This window comes from Adiantum capillus-veneris, chromosome 23 (assembly GCF_014529385.1).
Source record: "Adiantum capillus-veneris isolate H3 chromosome 23, ASM1452938v2, whole genome shotgun sequence".
Taxonomy (NCBI): Eukaryota; Viridiplantae; Streptophyta; class Polypodiopsida; order Polypodiales; family Pteridaceae; genus Adiantum; species Adiantum capillus-veneris.
The window spans coordinates 5,927,190-5,944,364 of record NC_140953.1 but is presented as its reverse complement, the minus strand read 5'-3'; the positions used below and the strand labels follow the sequence as shown (position 1 = coordinate 5,944,364).

The window sequence follows — 17,175 nt, the reverse complement described above, 5'->3', positions numbered from 1 at the left end:
AGTAAGGACCAGTCTACATTCATTGAGGGGTTGGAGTGCATGCGGCTATGAGGCTATGGACATGCATCGAGAAGACTCTAAAATTATGATTTGATTAGAAGCCAAGCAGTGGTCTAGAGTATTTGTCAATACTAAAGCCAAGTTTAAAGCTTTACCCAGAGTTTTGATCATCTAAGTGATTGTTAGCGCTCGTTGAGACCAGACATTGTATAATTCATTTTGGTTTCAGTAATTCAGTGCTCGTTTGGGTTTTTGTTGGAATTCATTTATCTATGTGTCTTGTCTCTATAGTTTTTTTTTTTTTTTCACTGGGAGCAACTCGATGCTGTGACCCGACTCATCTGGCAAGCACATAATCCCTTGATATCTTTAGTGAACCTGACGTGAAACCGAGCTAGGGTGAGATTTTGGTACTGAAAGATGACGACACCATAGGAAGTAGCAATATAGCAGATGATACAACAATTTGCAATTTATGTGTAGCAGGAGCAGGCTTCTCAAGAGCATTTTCAAGGGAGTGAACGTATTCGCCAAGCAAGGTATACAATTAAGTGAAAATTTGCAAAGGTTTGAAGGTCGAAGTAGTGTGTCTAGTCCATGACAAGATTACATGTTAAACTCACTCTCACTTGATTCACATCGGCTCCAAAAGCATTTGCGTGGATGGTCGAGAAGATCAACACACGTCAAAGGGTTTGGAAGATCCGGAGGAAAAGAAGTAAAACAGAGGTAGAGTGATCCCAACTTCAAATGAGATGATGGCTACAGAAGGAGCAGCAGCTGCTGTGGAAAAGGAAGCAGGCCCCTATATAGGTCAACGTGGTCGCAACGGCAATGGATGGTGGGTCTACCCTGGTTATGGTAGTGCTCGCAAGGGGGGACGCAAGGTCGACGTACAGTCACAGAGACCGAAGTGGTGAGGGCTTGATGGAAATCTCCGACACTTATTACTTTGTGATTACATGCTCACCTCACTAAGTGCTCTTTTAAGAGCTCAAAATGTGTCTGATTGTCTGTGCAAGCTGCTAAAGATCTTCAAAGATTATGGGCATTCCAAATTGCGGTCTCGTTGTCAGAACAGTAGTGGGGGCATGCATGTACTCAGTAGACAAGCGGAAACGATATTGTTGCAGAATAGTTGCAAGCACCATCTTGGCCTCAATAGTGGCAAATACCTGGCCAATGCAATTCCGTGGCCCGATTGAGAATGGCAAAATTGCCCCAGGCACTTTGCAGGCTTTTGCAATGCCCTCTTCGAAACGCTCAGGGCGAAACTCATTCGCATCTGCTCCCCAATACCGTTCATCATGGTGCCATGCTACAATCGGCACTAGAATCGCCGTGCCTGCTGGAATTTATGTCTCCCCCAACTTCATGTCATTTTCTGCCTTCCTGAGAACTGCACTAGCTGGCGGATACAGCCGTAGTGACTCGTTGATGACCGTACCAACCTGCAAGATCCGCAATTTTGACTTAGATCATTCGCATACGCATGCCTGCAAGCATTATTTGCATGCTACCGCACTCCAATGTGCATCACCATACTCTTCACTGGACTTTATTTTGCATACAAAAGTCATCAAGTGCATTGCAACTTACAAGCTTCAAATGGTTCAATGAGTCTGCTGTTGGAGGCTCTGTCCTCCCACAAAGCTCGAAAACCTCCTCTCGAAGTCGTTCTTGCCACTCTGGATGGGTTGCAAGCAGCAGAAACATGAAAGTCAGGAGAGTGGCTGTCGTCTCGTGCCCAGCAAAGAAGAATGTCTTGCACTCAGCGATGAGCTCATTCAGTCCCATGATGAAATTCTTTTGATTCCCGACTAGCTCCCCCTTGTTGGCGGCCAACATTAAGCCCAACAAATCATAACCATAACCGTCACCGTGCAGCTGTCTCCCAATTCTATACGCTTTTGAATGATTTGGCCCAGCACTTCATGGATTCTATATCTTAAGCTGTTGCGAAACCGATTTTGTGTAGTTGGGATAAACCTGCACCATCAATTCATATGTCCACACAAAGTCAAAATCTTTCAAATGCCAGCTCTTTGCTCAAAATCCTCAGATGCATTTGCAATTAAGAACTCAAATTTTTCAATGCATTGTGTAAAGATGACCATCTCACCTAGAGCCCGGGATATAAAAAGTTGTAATCAGCTTAGAAATCAGTTCTTGCTGCTTGTGCTGCATTTCAAACACCAACTTGCCTTCTGCAAAACTGCTCCCAAATGCTGTGTGTGAAATAATGTCCGCTGTCAGATTTCTGAACTCTTCTGCAACGTCAATGACATCTTTTCTTTCCACGCGGGAACCCCATCTCAACTGTCAATCCCCCCATTGTGGGAGCCATGGCCTACACTTGAGGAAAAATCCCATTTTAAGACTATCGTTCGGGAGTGTTGTGTGTGTGAGACAAAATCCATATCAGTTTTGGACGATCATTCAAGAGTAGCACACACAAGTGTAATGTGAATGCATATATGTACATGGGGAGAGAGACAGTCCGTAGGTTGCATGTGCTCTTAAGTTGATGTGGTAAATTTCACATTGCAATGGGCTACCTTCAATTTGTCAAGGAAAAAGGCAGGGTTTAAGATGCGCCGGTGCTGAGCCCATTTCTCGCCATCCAATGCAACAAGACCACCTTCAATGAAGTCTTCGGTATCAGGTCTACCACTAGGCTTTCTAAAATGTCCAGACTTGGTTGACAGCGCGCTGCTCTGGCTCTTTAAGAACGTATCGAGGTTCAAAGCCAAACCAGTAGGTAAAGTGCTCACCTGCAAACAAACACGTACGCAACTTCTCGGCTGTGGCTTGTCTTGCTTCGCCAAAATTTATTGAAAGCACTGACAATAAACGTATGCAGGAGGAGTATCATGTATGATAATTGGACTTGGTCTTTTTGCAGTTGGCTGGTGAGACCAAACATGACCAAACCTGTGGTGTGTCGGGCTACACACCCATGTGACCGTCCATGGCCATGATGTCCATGTGGCTATGGGCTGTTCGCCCGTAGCTAATTCATAACAATCCCGTGTGGCCTCAATTGGCCCATCAATTGGACTCAGTTGAGATGGTCCTTAGAAGACTGTACTCCACTCTGCAAAGCTTTAAAATTTACTAAAGGCACATAATTGTTGCTAACGCATACAAGCATTCAAAGGCAATTAAGAGTTATCCTCATGAAAGCTTATAGTAAAAAAGACAACAGTTTCCATGCAAACTCACCATTGCAATTTACAACCCAAAATCTCAACCTCAACCAAACGTGTTCAGCAGCAGCCTCAGCATGTTGCTTTACATTTAATTTAAAGAGTTGCACAGAGCATCATGACACCCAAAGGAAAAACTTACCATAAGTTTTCCGCCACTCGTACACGTGCGGCAGGATGCGAGGGACCACCACATGTGTAATTTTGGGCATGGGCTGGGAGCAGGCCTTTGCGGTGATAGCAGTGACGTCTTGCATGTTGCCATTAGGGAAGGCACGTGGTAAGCACTTGATACCCTGCGCTTAGAAGATCCGCTGAGCACGTTGTGCACGCAGCTCCTGCAGGAAGAGGCTGTGGAGGGCGTAGACCAAAGGGCCGCCCAAGAGCACGGCCAGCAGGGCAATTGCCACCTCTGTGTAGAGTGGCCGGGGAAAGGCAAATGCCATCACAGCTACTAATGATCACAAGCAGCACAGCCCCCCTTCCCCCCCTTTCTCTCTCTCTCTCTCTCTCTCTCTCTCTCTCTCTGTCTGTTTGTGGCGACCTCTTTCTCCAGCAGATGTAATCGTAATGGCTCATCTTCTACAAAAGCTTCTATAGAGGGTGGAGAGAGAGAGAGAGAGGGGGAGAGACGTTTTCTGGTTGCTGAAGTATCCCATCAGACATCTCGCGCGTGTACGCTTTGCGTGGAGGAAGGAGAGCTGCACCCGAGCACGGTACTATATATATATAAGGGAAGTATGTGCCACTTTTCCCAACTTGCCAGCTCCGTTTTCAAGTGATTACTTGCGTCCCTTGTATTCGGCACTTTTTTATGATATTGATCATTCGTTCGCGTCCCTCATTTTCGTGTCTCTCTTGCGTTCAGTTTTCAAGTTGCGTTCTTGTATGTGCGTTTGCTTGTCTGCAGGTCTCGTTTGCATCGCAGGTGAGCCGGCGCGGCCCCGTTTTCGCGACGCCCCGAACGAGGGCGTCACACTTTGGGGGTGTATATAAGGAAAGTATGTGCCACTTCCCCCAACTTGCCAGCCCCGTTTTCAAGTGATTATTTGTGTCCCTTGTATTCGGCACTTTCTTATGATATTGATCATTCGTTCGCGTCCCTCATTCTCGTGTCTCTTTTGCGTTCAGTTTTCAAGTTGCGTTCTTGTATGTGCGTTTGCTTGCCTGTAGATCCCGTTTACATCGCAGGTGAGCCGGCGCGGCCCCGTTTCCGCGACGCCCCGAACGAGGGCGTCACAATATAACAAATCTATAGGCTAAGCAGTATGTGACCAGCGCGTTGCTGCCGTAAAAACAAACATGGCTTTTAGTATTATCAAACAATCTTATGCTTCAATAAATAAAATATCGATGTACAATGCATTAGTGCATATTAAGTTTTTTTAAACATTCAATACTTTTTGAATTTATCCGAGCATATTAACACAACAGAATAAAAAAATTAAGATGGACCTATAAACCATTGCATAAACTCATGTACACCATAAAGTCACCACTGATTAAGATTGTATTAATCTCTTCTCTCTCTCTCTCTCTCTCTCTCTCTCTCTCTCTCTCTTTCTATATATATATATATATATATATATATATATATATATATATATATATATATATCTTGAGTTCATAACTTGTTGGTTAGATCTTTCAACTCTCTTGTAGCATGTTTTAAGTTTAGCACTTGTTTCTACACATCTTCTCCAAAGGAGTTAGCTTGGTTGGTTGAGTATATGACCTTCGTGACCCGGGTCATGGGTTCAAGTGCGACCAAGCGACCCTGTGTACTCATAAGGATGCAATTTGTCATCTCGCATTAGATGAGTGCGATTTTCTTTTTAAAAAAAAGTTTAGTACTTGTCAGCTAATATATAAGGTCTCTTAAGATTGTTCCAATGTCACATGCCTCTCTCTACAACTTTTAAGTTCAAGATTTGTCGGATAGACCTTCAAAACATTTTGGGATGTTTCCTACAATGTTATAATATCTCTTCTTCTTCTTCTTTGCCACCTCTCTCTCTCTCTCTCTCTCTCTCTCTCTCTCTCTCACACACACACACACACACATGCACACGTGTTTGAGAAAAGTGTTTGAGCCCTCATGTCATGACAAATTGGATATGACATGAAAAATTGGATACTCAACTATTTGTATCCACACTATAAGTAACACTGATCACCATAAGGTAAACTTTCAGCAAAACAGACACAGCGATATGAAGTCATACCAAAGTTTGCGCTATCTTCGAAACACTCATTTAGAAGCCATATCCAAAGAAAAACTTACTTATCATCATCATCATCTTATTATTAATCATTAATTTCTTCTTCGTTATATATGATGAACTCTGGAGAATCAAGTATTTTGCATGCCTTGTGTGTGAGCACCCACCTCTGATGCTAAAGTCATACCATCCACTCAAAACCACAAAAGCTATCGAATCATATATATAATCCAAATCCATATATTCATAATGATCCCTACACAAAAACCAAACCCATGACTGATTGAGAAGAGTGAATGCTACACTTGTAGTAAAGTTTCCACCACAAACTGTTACCGGGATATACGGTCAATGTCATCATCATCATCAAAATCTAGCTCACTTGCATGCTTGATCCTTTTACCATCCTTGGATTGTGTCCACCTACGCTTTGCATATTAACTTGGTCCATGCCTTGTAGGCTAGTTAACTTGCAGCTCTGACCAATGCCATCCATTCTATCATCAGAATCACGACCAAATGTATGCTCCTCAACCACAGTTAACATGACTATCAATAAGGAAAACAACATTTCCTCATGCTAAAATGTTTTTGGTTGTTTCAAATTGCTTGCACCTCAATTTTGATGAAAGAAAACATTCAAACCCTTTTTGAAACATTTGAAACTTTTTTGGTTGTTTCAAATTGCTTGCACCTCAATGTTGATGAAAGGAAACCTTCAAACCCTTTTAGCACATTCCCAACTTGGCTAATGGTAGTTTCAAGGTCTCAAACCTATTTCTCAACCTAACGAAGTTCCTCTTATAGCGTTTCTCTCTTGGCGAGCAGTGAGGCAAGAGTTGCCTGAGGGTTAAATGCATCCCAACTAAGACAAAGTCGATAATTTGAATCACCAAATCCCGCACCATGTACACAATTCCAACAACCAACATCAGAGCCACGGGTGACATAGTTGATGACTGATTCATCTCTTATGGCTCCGCCAACACCACATCCAAGGCTTGGCCCATCACTAGTGTCAAATTTTGTAGTGGGAACTCAATCGTTAGAGCCACAGATGCCTTGTCAGAGAAAGTTACAATATTGGTACCCAAACCAAGAAAATGTCCACCCTTCACCATGGTGTCAACCATTGCGCTCACAGGCTGCAACATGTATTAAGCACCAGCATAGCTAGCGTAGCTGGTAAGGAAAATTTACAAACGGCGAGGTGTGAGACCCCCCCTCTCTCTCTCTCCCCCCATCCATGCAATTGAGTCGCCAAGCATTAAGTCTCACCTCTCTCTCTCTCTCTCTCTCTCTCTCTCTCTCTCTCTCTCTCTCTCCCCCCCCCCCCCGCGCAATCGTTGAGTCTCGCTGTTCTCTCTCTCACAGACACGGACATAGGCACCACGCTGCGTGTGTGTGTCACACACACACACACAGATGCACACACATGCACTCAAGCGGCTATAGATTTGAACAACATAGCTTAAGCTTCCAAATTCCATTTGAAAGGAGTTCCCAAATTCCATTTGAAAGGTGCATTTCCACTGCAAGTCTGTGCAAACGCTCCAAGAGCTAACACATGGAGGCCTTCTCCTTCTTGAAAAATTTTAAGCTCCATTATATATAGTATAGATAGAATAGTGTAGATATAAATTGTAGAAAATTTAGAAAAAAATTAGGTGTATGCCCTTTCAATTTGTGTAGAAAGAAAAAGGAAGTTTCTTTACGACTTTCTCAAAAAGGAAAAGTAGTAGGTTGCCCTTCAAATTTGAGGGTTGTTTGTGATTCATGAACCTTATGAAATGCTTAATTAGAACCAGTGTTCACAAATAATCAATTTTAGTGTATTTTAACTGGCTATATTTGCAAAATTACTCTCTCTCTCTCTCTCTCTCTCTCTCTCTCTCTCTCTCTCTCTCTCTCTCTCTCTCTCTACTTGCTACAAACAATTACTTGCTACAGACACAGCACTATGGGACACATCTGTAGTATATCAATTCTCCTTGCATTTTCTCCCGCATCAGCTCCAGGTGATATGACTCGCATTCTCTCTCTCTCTCTCTCTCTCTCTCTCTCTCTCACACACACACACACACACACACACACACCCACACACACACACACACATGCACACACATGCACAACATCAAAAAACAATGAGCCATGTTCTCTCTCTCTCTCTCTCTCTCTCACACACACACACACACACACACACACACACATGTCGCAACGGGATGTATAAGACCTGACTTTGTTCTGTGATGTAGTAGGCTTGGCTTTGTTCGCTCTCTCTCTCTCTCTCTCTCTACTCATTGACACACACAGGGTTCGTAGGCCTGGCTTCGTTCTCTCTCTCTCTCTCTCTCTCTCTCTCTCTCTCTCTCTCTCTCTCTCACACACACACACACACACACACACACACACACACACACACACACACACACACACACATGTCGCAACGGGATGTATAAGACCTGACTTCGTTCTGTGATGTAGTAGGCTTGTCTTTGTTCTCTCTCTCTCTCTCTACTCATTGACACACACAGGGTTTGTAGGCCTGGCTTCGTTCTCTCTCTCTCTCTCTCTCTCTCTCTCTCTCACACACACACACACACACACACACTCAAGGGGGATTTGTTACCATATACATGTGGTAGTGATGTGTGTGAACACACTAGGACTGCTGGGGCATTTTTTTCCTCTTTAGGAGGTTTTGTTCTCCCGTGCATTGTATATACGCCCATCACTCTAGGGCTATTTTTCTTTCCATTGCACACTAAGTAACACACGCTCTATTGTGTGGCTTGAGCTTCCTTCGTCTTCTCCAAGCTGTGTGCGTTTCTCTGCAACCCTAATTCCAACAGTTCTCAGTGTCAAAAATAAAAAAAATGATAATGCTTACTCACCACGTGATTGAATGTCTATCACCACTGCACTTCCTTGCATCAATGACGTTGGACATCTCCTGCACTTAACCCGTTGCAAAAGATGACATCCTAGGGAGGATGTGCTTCAAGAAGGTTTTGTGCTATTGTGAGGACACTACATTTGGTATACAAATTGATTGAATACTACCAAGCATGACATTGTACCCCCAACAAGCCCTGACTAGAAATCTCATTGTAAATTTTGATACCCATGTGAAAGTCTTCAAGGTGCAAGAGTAGGTGAAAACAACCTACAACTTTTTGGCAATGCTCCTATTGTGTGCATCCTGCAATCGGTGCATTCCAATGCTTTGCATCCGCTGAAAACAGCCTAGAGCTTACTGGCCTTACTCTTGTTGCGCACATCCTGCAATCACTGCATTCAAAGAGGTGGCATTTCGAGTAAGAAGCTCCTCAAGCCCTTTTGTACTTTCTCAAGCACACCACGTCTAGCATACATATCGACCAAGGCATTGCCAAGCACCACATCTTTTTTGATCAACAGCCCCTAACTCACAATATCAACCTGAATTTTGTGCCCATATCAGCATCTTGCGTAGATCCACATGCCTTCAAAATGCACGCGTACGTGATTGCATTTGGTGGAAACAGACTAGAGGTTTTTCCTATGGCAAATCTTGAAATCAGTGGAATCCAAGATTCCACTCTTTGCGTAGGAACCGAAAAAAATTCTTGACCTTTGTGACCCTGCTCCTATTGTGCACATCCTGCAACTAGTGCATTCCCATACTTTGCATCCCTTGAAAATAGCCTAGAGATTTTTGGAGCTGCTGCTCTTGCAGACATGCTGCAATTAGTGCATCCCAAGAGACAACATTCTGGATAGGAAGCTCCTCAAGCATTTTTTGTGCTTTCTCAAGTGCACCACATTTGGTGTTAGGAAATAAGACGTAGCTAAATAGATAATTGAGTAGATTACTTAATGGAGAGAGACAGATTTACATACACGAGATTATAGAGTAGAGAGAGAGAGAGAGAGTACACACGATATACGTGGTTCACCCAATGTGGGCTACGTCCACGGGAAAGCAGCCAATCAATGGCTTTAGTACTTCAAAACAAGAAGTAATTTACAAAGGGATTATACCCTTAATGGAGCTCCCGCCTTGCTTCACTCTCACCACCTCACACTCACCTTGTTGCATCAACTTCACACTATGAAATGTGTGTAGAAATGGCCTCCTTTTATAGGCCAAAAGGGCTGCCCTCTCTTATGAGAGACAGCCATGTGTAGCCGCCCTTGTGCGAATAAGTCCAAATCGGACCCTCCAATCCGCCCATGTGTGGCCGCCCTTGAGAAGACAAGTCCGCTTTTGAATTCGGCCATCGGCCACCGGCCATTGACTTCCGACCACCGGCCACCGACCATTGACTTCCGACCACCGGCCATTGACTACCGACCATCGGCCAAAACCGACCGGTTGTTTTCCGACCACTTTCCGGCTGCCGTCCGGCCATAATATTCCGGCGAAAAAAAAAGTCTCGGGGGCCTCCGCCCCCGAGGCCTTTAAAGTTGCCCCTGATTCTTGTCCGTGAAAATTTTGGTTTCCGGTGAGTGATTTTCCTTCACGCACAATGGCTTCTCCTCATAATGGGGGCCTTACAAATGTGCGCTTTTACCACAGAAAATTACAAGGGTAAATCAGGCTCCATACTTAACAATTGGCATACATCTTGACCAACACAATCCCAAGCATAACATCTTTTCTCAACAGCCTCCGGGGCTGCTCTTCTTGCGCACATCCCACAATCAATGTTGGGTGGCAGACAACAAACTCATCAAGAACTTTTTGTGCTTTCTCAAGTGCACCACATTTGTCATACGTATTGACGAAGACAGTGCCAAGGACTACATCTTTTTTCAATAGCCTCTGACTAACAATATAACTGTGAATTTTGTGCCCATAGCAGCATATTGCGTAGAGCCACATGCCTTCAAGATGCATGTGTAGGTGATTGCAGCTGGAGAGAGGCCCTCGTTTCGCATACATATCAACAAAGGCAGTGCCAAGCACAGCATCTCTTTTCAAGAGCCTCTGACTTACCGTATAATTGTGAATTTTTGTGCCAATATCAGTATCTTGTGTAGAGCCACATGCCTTCAAGATGCATGCGTAGGTGATTGCATATGGAGAGAGGGCCTCACTTCGCATACATATCGACCGAGACAGTGCCAAGCACGAGATCTCTTTTCAAGAGCCTTTGACTACCAATATAGTTGTGAATTCTTGTGCCCATATCAGCATCTTGCATAGAGCCACATCTTTCAAGATGCATGCTTAGGTGATTCCATTTGCAAAGAGGCCCTTGAGCCCTCACTTCACATACATATTGACCAAGACAGTGGCAAGCACGACAACTTTTTTCAACACCCTCTAGTGTTGCTCCTGTTGCGCATCTTCTGCAATCAGTGCATTCCAAGAGGCGACATCTGCTGAAAACAGAAAAGAGCTTTCTGGCCATGACACTATGCAATCAGTACATTCCAATAGTCCATACTCCGTACAAGAAGCTCCTACAGCACTTGCAAGAACCACATGCCCAAAATGTAAGCATGGCCTTCAAGATGAAAGTACAGATTGAATTTATGGAGATACACTTGCTTTGCATCCGCTAAAAACAATATCGATCTTTCTGGCCCTGCTCTTGTTGCGCACGTCCCGCAATTAGTGCATTTTAAGAGGCAACATTTAGCATTCATATTGACCAAGACAATGCCAAAGGCGACATCTTTTTTTAAAGGACTCTAACTAACAATATAATTGTGATTTTTTTGCCCATATCAGCATCGTGCATAGAGCCACATGCCTTCAAGATGAATATGTAGGTGATTGCATGTGGAAAAAACAAACTGGAGATTTCTCCTATGGGGCAAATCCCACAATCAATACATTCCAAGAGTCCACACTCCAAATAGGAAGCTGAAAACAGCCTAGATCTTTCTGGCACTGCTCATGTTGTGCGTATCCTACGACCACAGCATTCCAATACTTCGCATCCATTGAAAACAGCCTAGAGCTTTCTGGTTCTGCTCCTATTGCAATCCTGCAATTAGTGATTTCCAAGAGGTGACATTTCATGACAGTACCACATTTGGCATACATATCAACCAAGCACTACCAAGCATGACATCCCTTACCAACAACATCATACCAGGTATCTTCTCATTAATTATCTCACCCATGTCAACAACTTGCATAAGGTCACTAGCCTTCAAGGTGTAAGCAAAGGTGAATGCATTTGTAGAAACGCCTTCTGTTTGCATCTGCTTCATGTTGTGTGTATTAAGGGACAAGTGCATTCCAATGCTTTGCATCGACTGAAAATATCCTAAAGCTTTCTGTCCCTGCTGTTGTTGCACACATCCCCCAATCAGTGCATTCAAAGAGGCGACATTCCTGGGAAGACGCTCCTCAAGGACTTTTTGTGCTTTCTCAAGCGCACCGCATCTGGCATACATATCGCCCAAGGCATTGCCAAGCACCACGGGACTAACAATATCAATCTCAAATTTTGTGTCCATAAGAGCATCTTTCGTAGAGCTACATGCCTTCAAGATGCACGCATAGGTGATTGCATAGGTGATCAACAACCCGTGACTAACAATATCAGTCTCAATTTTTGTGTCCATACGAGCATCTTGCATAGAGCTACATGCCTTCAAGATGCAGCGTACGCGATTGCAATTGGTATAAACAGACTAGAGTTTTCTCCTGTGGAAAATACTACAATCAGTGGACTCCAAGAGTCCACACTATGCGTAGGAAGTGGAAAACATTCTAGAGCTTTTTGGACCTGCAACCAATGCATTTCGATGCTTTGCTTCTGTCGAAAAGAGCAGCCTAGAAGCATCGGTAGTTCCGACAAAACCATTTTTATACAAAAAAAGTACTCTTCAAGCTCATCAGACCACTCAAACTCTACATGTTGTGTCAACTTTTGGAGGGGGTGAAGTAACTCTGATGCCAAGTGAATGAAGCGTGACATGTACTTCACCTTTTGAATAAATGAAATTACCTCCTTAAGACTCTTTGGTGATGGTAGCTCAACGAGAGCGTTTCCCTTTGCCGGATCCACCTCAATGCCTTTGGAAGAAACCTTGTGACCAAGCAAGATCACTTCATCCTCACCTATGTGGTACTTGTCGGGATTGAGTTGATCTCCCATATCATATAGCTTCTTCAAGCCTTCTTCTACCTTCTGTAGAAGCTAGAAGCCATTGCTAGAAGCTTCTTCACCTCTTTGAGTAGTGCTTGCTCCTTGATGACTCCTAACCTTCGTAGCTTTGGTGCTTTAAGTTTGGCCTTTGGCTTTAGCTTGATATTTTGTTGAATGTCAGCCACTCCACGTACATCTGTGTAATATTTAGCAAAAATCTTAGGAAACTTTCTTAGAACACTTTTGAACTCCTCTCTTTCCTCCCAAGTAAGAGTCTTTGACAACATACCATCTAGCATTTCTTCATCATGCACACTTTGGTTCTCCTGGGGGCCTGCCTCTTCTAAACCTTGGCAAGATGTCTCTTTGTTATCTGGCCTAAAACTTACACCCATGACTTCAATGGATGACTCCTCCCCCATAGTGCTACCGCTGCTTTCTTCCTCTAAGGTTTCATCGGTCCAATCATTCCCGCTTTCACTTTGAGAAGATTCCTCATGGAGCTCCTCTTGATGTTGCTCCTTCATGTCAAAGACAACCTTCTTGTGATTGTAATTCCTACAAATCAACTTTCCACTTTCCCAATCCTGCAAAGCTTGCATTCTCATTAGCCACTGTCTACTTAGGATAAATGGATAGCCATTTCCCTTTGTAGACATAACATAGAAATCAACAACCTTCTTAATGCCAAAAGCTTCCACAGAAACATTCTTACAAGCTCCCAAAAACCTAGCCTTGCTATTATTTGCCATTTCACTTTGATTTCAGGTATCTCATGAATGTGCGTGCCTAGTCTCTGCATAAGGTCCTCTGTCATGATGCAAATTTGTGCGCCCCCATCCACTAGACCCTTCCTAACTAGTTTTCCTTTGATATAGCAATCTACCACAGGTATAATATCCTCATTCATTTGGGCATGTGCAATTTTAACAACAAGAACATTTTCTTTTGTCCTTCTCCTAGTGCTAACTGCCTTTGTTAACTCCCTCCTAACTTGTGGGCACAATGCAAGAAATTGAGGCCATGATATGCTTGGACCCTTACTTCTCATGTCCTCCATAAGGTTGTAGGGAGTCATACCATGTCCAAGAGGGAATCCTTGAAGGTTGATGCGGTGCCGGGCCCTCTTGGCTTCCTTGGTTTCCTTTGCTTTCTTTCCTCGTCCGTGGTCACTTTGTGATGTTACTCCTTCCTTTTCCTTACCTTTTCCCCACCCACATTTGATGCCATTTGCTTCAATGTAACCCTTTTTGGATTGTGTGACTTCTACAACATTGACATTTGGGTCAGGCAAAGGTGGTATTCCCTCTACTTGCTGCTGTGGAGGTCGAGCAACATTTGGTCTTTGCAAAAGCACCGGTTGTTGACTAGTGCCTTCACCTGCATTCATCACTGGGTAATTCAAGTTAGGTCTCCCTGGCTCCCCCCGGGGCCAAGGAAAATTATACATCCCATGTCCAGACTCTTCGCAATTCCAACATTTCAAGACTCTCCTAGGTCGTGGCTCTCGCTCTTCTGACTTCTTTGCTTGTCCCTTTGGACCTACAGTTTGTGCAAGGTGAATTGAAACGTTGCACAAAGATTCATTTAACTTCTCGATGACTTCAGCCGTTACCTCGGGAAGCTCCCTAGACATTGATGTTTGTAACTTACCTTTCGGTCTAAGACCCTCTATTGAAACCTCTCCCCGTAGGCACTTGAGTTTCCTATACTTCTTGGAAGCTCTAGTTTCAGCTGCATCATAGGTGGTAGGTGCACCCGCCTCCACCTTTACCTGAAGATCAGGGAAGAGACCAGCTATGAACCTCCCCTTCTTTAAAAACTCTACACCATCACCTGGGTTAGCAACATTTCGTACCCATAAATCCCGAAGACATAGAAACTCTTGCTTATAGAAGTAGTAGTCATCTAAGTATTTTTGTTTATGAGAGACAATGTCTTGCCATAGTTTTTGAGTGTTTTGTGAATCAAAGAAGTATCCCTTGAAACGAGTCACAACTTCCATATAATTTCCCTTAACTTCCTCAGGCAAAGAGTCAAACCAAGTGCTAGCATCTTTCCTAAGGACTACCTCAAACATTTCTACATTTCTTGATCAATTACTATCCTCTTGATACGGCAACACATTTTGAAATTCGCTAAGAATAATTATGTATCCTCCCCAGACTCTCCAAAGAACAAGGGGTAGCTACTCATTTTTCTAGTTGTATCCATGTTCCTAAAAATAAGAAGACAAGGCTGATTTCACTCAAAAATTTCTTTTTCTTTTATTTTTTTCTTTTGCAAAATCAAATTTCAAAGTAGAATGAAAATGTAAACATCAAATCCTAGCGAATCAATGGCAAAATGAATGGATTGACTGCGGCATTGATAGCTGCTACTTGCCTAGGTCTAAACATACGACGGAAAACACATTGAAATTGCAACTTTGTGCCAACTATTACATGCACGTCTTGTCTAGCCAAAGGAATGAATGTACGATACAAGTCCTCTTTATTCATTAGCCTAGCTAAAACAAGATAAAAACAAGCACATCAAAAGAGACATCATAGTCTACAATTGGGAGTATAATAGGATTTGGGGATTGTAGAATATCTCCTAATGCCTCAGCACCAAAGAGGAATACAATACGTTGTTGAAAAAATATTTTCCTATCAATGCGAACATTTATCCTAATCCCCTGCACCCAGTGAAACTGATGAAATTGAATTTCATGAGAAGGATTAGGAGATGGTGGATTGTTCATGTAAAAACAACTAGTTTTTGGAGACTTACCTTGTGTTGATAACACAACCGCTTGTCCTCAATGGGGGCACCACAATTGAGGCGGTTCGGGGTGGGCAACAAGAAGAGCGGCCTCTAGACACCCTTCACGGCTCCCATGGTGCTCAATGAAGCTAGGGCACAACACAAACACAACCAAGCAAAAATCCCTAGCCAAACCCAACTTGAACAGGGCACCACCTAGTTATGGATGCGAACTAGGACGCAAGAGAGTGTCCTCCACACCTAAGGGAGACACGCAAAGCACACACAAACAAGCAACACTTTTCTATATGAGGCATCCAATAGCAGTTTGATAAAGAGTGACATCTGCAAAATCACCAACATCATGTAGACTCAATTTTAAACCTGTTTCCATGGGAGTGGCAATAGGTTTGCAATCCTCAAGTCCAAATTTACATAGCAATGTCTCTATGTAACTTTTTTGACACAAGGCAATACCACCATCACACTGCTTAAACTGTATGCCCAAGTAATGATGCAACAACCCCAAATCTTTCATCTTGAAAGTATCATTCAAATCAGCCTTAAATTCAGCAATATGTCTCTCATTTGGTCTAGTGATCAACAAATCATCTACATAAAGAACCACAATGAGAAGTACATCACCCTCACACTTTACATACAATGTGCTTTCTGTTAGACTGTTATTACGAAAGCCTCGTTTGATCAAATGAGTGTCAGGTTTCTTATACCAAGCACAAGGAGATTGCTTCAATCCATACAAAGCCTTCTTACATCTACACACTTTTTCCTCTTGTCCTTTCTTGACAAAACTGTGAGGCTGCGTTACATAAACGTCCTCAAATATGTCACCATTCAAGAAAGGAGTAACAATGTCTGATTGATGTACATCCCAACCAAAATGAGCTGCCAATGCAGATAGAAAACACACAGTAGTCATACGACAAGTGCGAGCAAAATCCTCTTCATAATCTATGCCTTTTTGCTATGCATAACCATTTGGAACAAGTCAAGCCTTATGGCGGTCGATCTCACCATCTAGCTTGTGTTTCAACTTGTAAACCCACTTTGTACCAATGACCTTTTTGCCAGGAGGAAAACCACATAAAGTCCATGTGTCATTTTCTAGAAGTGCATCATATTTTGATTGCATGGCCTCCATCCAATTTTTAAGATGCATGACCAGAGCCTGAACGAGTACGACTAGACAAAGATGCATCCAATTTACTGTCATGCAATGTATGAACCAATCATTTTGGCATATCTCTAGCCTGCTCATTTTCAGCCCTTTCCTCATCAAGTACATCATTTACATCTGCATCAGTAATAGGCTGATCTATAACAATTTCAGAAACCCCCATAGGCTGTACATTTGTCTCATTGGAATTTACATTCGAACTTCGACCATTGAAAAGAGGCAACAAAATGTCATAATTGTCATGTGAGCTTACATTATTGTCTCTAGTACATAACAGCAAGGGCCGAGCAGAATCTTCCACGAGCACTACATCCTGTGAAACCAAAATACGCTTTGTTTGCGGATGATGCAGCCTGTAACCTTTGCTTTCAACATTATAACCAACAAAAATACATTTGATAGCCTTATCATCCAATGCTGCGCTGTGTTTGTGGCACCAAAGCATATTCCAAACAACCAAAAACACACATGTGCTCAATAGAAGGCTTTCTATCATGCCATGCTTCATATGGAGTAATAGGTTGCAAAGCTTTCGTAGGACACCTGTTAAGTACATAAGTGGCACACATGATGGCCTCAAACCAAAAAGAATATGGCAAAGCTTGACTTTTGACCATACATTGTGCCATTTCCGTAAGTGACCTGTTTTTCCTCTCAGCAACACCATTTTGCTGAGGTGTATAAGGCACTATACATTGGTGGTT

At 43.1% G+C, this 17,175-nt stretch overlaps 1 pseudogene across 1 annotated transcript; it reads right to left on the bottom strand.

The window, feature by feature from the left end:
• Window positions 1–437: 437 nt before the first annotated feature.
• On the bottom strand, window positions 438–3,910 carry LOC147427366 (cytochrome P450 709B2-like; annotated as a pseudogene). Its single transcript, XR_015185978.1, has 5 exons — window positions 3,352–3,910; window positions 2,559–2,774; window positions 2,123–2,350; window positions 1,600–1,989; window positions 438–1,451 (listed from the first exon to the last, which is right to left on the bottom strand). The product of XR_015185978.1 is annotated as a cytochrome P450 709B2-like (transcript).
• Window positions 3,911–17,175: the final 13,265 nt, after the last annotated feature.